We start from the raw sequence: 5,000 nt of genomic DNA on the forward strand, positions 1-5,000 counted from the left end.
GGCATAGTTAAGGAAAGGGTTCGAATTTTCTCAACAGTACGAAAAAAGTGAGCAGGGAAGCTAGAGAAGGTGTCAGTGAGTCCCAAACGAGTGAACCGCAAAACTTAGGGAAATGCCCGAAAGCGTTTTAAAGGGTGAAATCGGGAACGAGGAAATGATGGGAAAGTGCCTGAAAGTGCTAAATGAGTAAACAGAAAAACGAAGAAAAATGTTTGAAAAGAAGAAGTGAGTAACCAGGAAAACTTAGAAAAATGTTCAAAACGAAGAAATCAGTAACCAGGAAAACTTAGAAAAATGATCAAAAAGAAGAAATGAGTAACCAGGAAAACTTAGAAAAATGTTTAAAAAGAAGAAATCAGTAACCAGGAAAACTTAGGAAAATGTTTAAAAAGAAGAAATCAGTAACCAGAAAAACTGCGAAAAATGTTTAAAAAGAAGAAATGAGTAACCAGAAAAACTTAGAAAAATGTTTAAAAAGAAGAAATCAGTAACCAGGAAAACTTAGAAAAATGTTTAAAAAGAAGAAATCAGTAACCAGGAAAACTTAGAAAAATGTTTAAAAAGAAGAAATCAGTAACCAGGAAAACTTAGAAAAATGTTATAAAAGAAGAAGTGAGTAACCAGAAAAACTTAGAAAAATGTTTAAAAAGAAGAAATCAGTAACCAGAAAAACTGCGAAAAATGTTTAAAAAGAAGAAATCAGTAACCAGACAAACTGCGAAAAATGTTTAAAAAGAAGAAATCAGTAACCAGGAAAACTTAGAAAAATGTTTAAAAAGAAGAAGTGAGTAACCAGAAAAACTTAGAAAAATGTTTAAAAAGAAGAAATCAGTAACCAGAAAAACTTAGAAAAATGTTTAAAAAGAAGAAATCAGTAACCAGAAAAACTGCGAAAAATGTTTAAAAAGAAGAAATCAGTAACCAGGAAAACTTAGAAAAATGTTTAAAAAGAAGAAATCAGTAACCAGAAAAACTGCGAAAAATGTTTAAAAAGAAGAAATCAGTAACCAGGAAAACTTAGAAAAATGTTTAAAAAGAAGAAATCAGTAACCAGAAAAACTTAGAAAAATGTTTAAAAAAGAAGAAATGAGTAACCAGAAAAACTTAGAAAAATGTTTAAAAAGAAGAAATCAGTAACCAGAAAAACGGCGAAAAATGTTTAAAAAGAAGAAATCAGTAACCAGAAAAACTTAGAAAAATGTTTAAAAAGAAGAAGTGAGTAACCAGAAAAACTTAGAAAAATGTTTAAAAAGAAGAAAATGAGTAACCAGAAAAACTTAGAAAATGTTTAAAAAGAAGAAATCAGTAACCAGAAAAACTTAGAAAAATGTTTAAAAAGAAGAAATGAGTAACCAGAAAAACTTAGAAAAATGCTTAAAAAGAAGAAATCAGTAACCAGAAAAACGGCGAAAAAATGTTTAAAAAGAAGAAATCAGTAACCAGAAAACGGCGAAAAATGTTTAAAAAGAAGAAATCAGTAACCAGACAAACTGCGAAAAAATGTTTAAAAAGAAGAAATCAGTAACCAGAAAAACTGCGAAAAATGTTTAAAAAGAAGAAATCAGTAACCAGGAAAACTTAGAAAAATGTTTAAAAAGAAGAAATGAGTAACCAGGAAAACTTAGAAAAATGTTTAAAAAGAAGAAATGAGTAACCAGGAAAACTTAGAAAAATGTTTAAAAAGAAGAAATCAGTAACCAGAAAAACTTAGAAAAATGTTTAAAAAGAAGAAATCAGTAACCAGAAAAACTTAGAAAAATGTTTAAAAAGAAGAAATGAGTAACCAGAAAAACTTAGAAAAATGTTTAAAAAGAAGAAATGAGTAACCAGAAAAACTTAGAAAAATGTTTAAAAAGAAGAAATCAGTAACCAGAAAAACGGCGAAAATGTTTTAAAAAGAAGAAGTGAGTAACCAGAAAAACTTAGAAAAATGTTTAAAAAGAAGAAATGAGTAACCAGAAAAACTTAGAAAAATGTTTAAAAAGAAGAAATCAGTAACCAGAAAAACTTAGAAAAATGTTTAAAAAGAAGAAATGAGTAACCAGAAAAACTTAGAAAAATGTTTAAAAAGAAGAAATCAGTAACCAGAAAAACGGCGAAAAATGTTTAAAAAGAAGAAATCAGTAACCAGAAAAACGGCGAAAAATGTTTAAAAAGAAGAAATCAGTAACCAGACAAACTGCGAAAAATGTTTAAAAAGAAGAAATCAGTAACCAGAAAAACTTAGAAAAATGTTTAAAAAGAAGAAATCAGTAACCAGGAAAACTTGGAAAAAAACACTTAGAAAAATTTTCAGCAAAGTGTGAAAAATATTCTAAGTGTCAGCGGAGGAAAATGCTGCAGCATCGGGAAAGATTCGCAAACTTACACCGAACATGTGCTCCGAAGTGCCGGAGGAATTGGGTGAATTGAGCCCGGCAAATGGCCAGCTGTCGTTTTGTGCCTGCAGCCCGAAAACTTAACTTTGTCTGTCGCGGAAGTCCGGACCGAGAAAAATCCAAACGGTTTTGACCGGACCGAGTTCCAGACCGATGCAGTCAAATTTGGAATTCAGACCCATTCAGTGCCACTTGTAGTTTTTCCGCAGTGAGGTTGGCGGGGTACCCGGAGATATATGGGAACACGATTTTTAGAACAAAATGGCGGCGCGGGACCGTTCTGAAAGGCATCCGAAAAACGGTTCCACGGGCATAGCACTTTAATGACAGGTATGAGTGCATGCCGGAGAGCTCTTGGAAGTCGAATTTTTGACACTTTGTCAATTTTTTGACAGATTTGACAAACTCTTTCTGTCTGTTCTAAGAGTCAGTCAGAGACTTGTGCGGCGGTCTTTTGACACTATTGGAGGGCGGGCAAACCCCACGTTGACTCCGGCCGTCCCTCCACAGGCGCTCGTGTCCAAAATGAAGGCGAGAGACGCGAGTGGCCTGGTTCCCTTGGGTGTTGCCAAGAAGGCTGCGGGCTGACCGTTGCCTGAGCACTCCCTAAAGCCTCTTGTGATGAGAGCAGACCTCGCCTGCCGCACGACCGGCTCTGGGAGTCGTTGGGCCGCTATTTGTGAATAGTCTGGTCCTCCTCTGCCACCCGGACAAGCGCGATGGCTCTGCCGCCCTGCGGTGCTCGTCACCCAGGTTTGGGGAACACGATACTCGTAACAAAAATAAAAGGCGGCTCGGGACCTGCAGGCGAAAGGGGGTCCCGTGGTGCTAAGCACGTCGACTTCGGGTCTCGGTGCAAGCCGGAGAGCTCACGGAAGTCTAAAGTTTTCGGCACGTGGTCGAATCTTTTTCAAAGGCTTACCCGGCTCTTTCCGTCCATTCTGAGAGTAAGTCAGAGGCCGGTGCGGAGGTCTCTTGACAATCGGAGGGGGTGGTGGCCCTCCGCAGGCGCTCGTGTCGAAAATGAAGGCGAGAGACGCGAGTGGCCTGGTTCCCCTGGGTGTTGCCAGGAAGGCTGCGGGCTGACCCTTGCCTGAGCACTCCCTAAAGCCTCTTGTGATGAGAGCAGACCTCGCGCGCCGCACGACCGGCTCTGGGAGTCGTTGGGCCGCTATCTGTGAATAGTCTGGTCCTCCTCTGCCACCCGGCCAAGTGCGATGGCTCTGCCGCCTGCGGTGCTCGTCACGCAGGTATGGGGCACACGATGCTCGTAACAGCAAATAAAGGCGGCTCGGGACCTGCAGGCGAAAGGGGTCCCGTGGTGCTTAGCACGTCGACTTCGGGTCTCGGTGCAAGCCGGAGAGCTCACGGAAGTCTAAAGTTTTCGGCACGTGGTCGAATCTTTTGAAAGGCTTACCCGGCTCTTTCCGTCCATTCTGAGAGTCAGTCAGAGGCCGGTGCGGCGGTCTATTGACGACCGGAGGCTCCCATGGGTGTTGCGATGAGGGTGGAGGGCACAGAACCTTGCCTTAGCACTCCCTAATAAAGCCTCTTGTGAAGAGAGCAGACCTCGCGCGCCGCACGACCGGCTCTGGGAGTCGTTGGGCGCTATCTGTGAATAGTCGGGTCCTCCTCTGCCACCGGCCAAGTGCGATGGCTCTGCCGCCCTGCGGTGCTCGTCACGCAGGTATGGGGCACACGATGCTCGTAACAGCAAATAAAGGCGGCTCGGGACCTGCAGGCGAAAGGGGTCCCGTGGTGCTTCGCACGTCGACTTCGGGTCTCGGTGCAAGCCGGAGAGCTCACGGAAGTCTAAAGTTTTCGGCACGTGGTCGAATCTTTTGAAAGGCTTACCCGGCTCTTTCCGTCCATTCTGAGAGTCAGTCAGAGGCCGGTGCGGCGGTCTATTGACGACCGGAGGCTCCCATGGGTGTTGCGATGAGGGTGGAGGGCACAGAACCTTGCCTTAGCACTCCCTAATAAAGCCTCTTGTGAAGAGAGCAGACCTCGCGCGCCGCACGACCGGCTCTGGGAGTCGTTGGGCCGCTATCTGTGAATAGTCGGGTCCTCCTCTGCCACCCGGCCAAGTGCGATGGCTCTGCCGCCCTGCGGTGCTCGTCACGCAGGTATGGGGCACACGATGCTCGTAACAGCAAATAAAGCGGCTCGGGACCTGCAGGCGAAAGGGGTCCCGTGGTGCTTCGCACGTCGACTTCGGGTCTCGGTGCAAGCCGGAGAGCTCACGGAAGTCTAAAGTTTTCGGCACGTGGTCGGAATCTTTTGAAAGGCTTACCCGGCTCTTTCCGTCCATTCTGAGACGTCAGTCAGAGGCCGGTGCGGCGGTCTATTGACGACCGGAGGCTCCCATGGGTGTTGCGATGAGGGTGGAGGGCACAGAACCTTGCCTTAGCACTCCCTAATAAAGCCTCTTGTGAAGAGAGCAGACCTCGCGCGCCGCACGACCGGCTCTGGGAGTCGTTGGGCCGCTATCTGTGAATAGTCGGGTCCTCCTCTGCCACCCGGCCAAGTGCGATGGCTCTGCCGCCCTGCGGTGCTCGTCACGCAGGTATGGGGCACACGATGCTCGTAACAGCAAATAAAGGCGGCTCGGGACCTGCAGGC

The sequence above is a fragment of the Chiloscyllium punctatum genome, unplaced genomic scaffold, assembly GCF_047496795.1.
Source record: "Chiloscyllium punctatum isolate Juve2018m unplaced genomic scaffold, sChiPun1.3 scaffold_815, whole genome shotgun sequence".
In the NCBI taxonomy this organism is placed as follows: domain Eukaryota; kingdom Metazoa; phylum Chordata; class Chondrichthyes; order Orectolobiformes; family Hemiscylliidae; genus Chiloscyllium; species Chiloscyllium punctatum.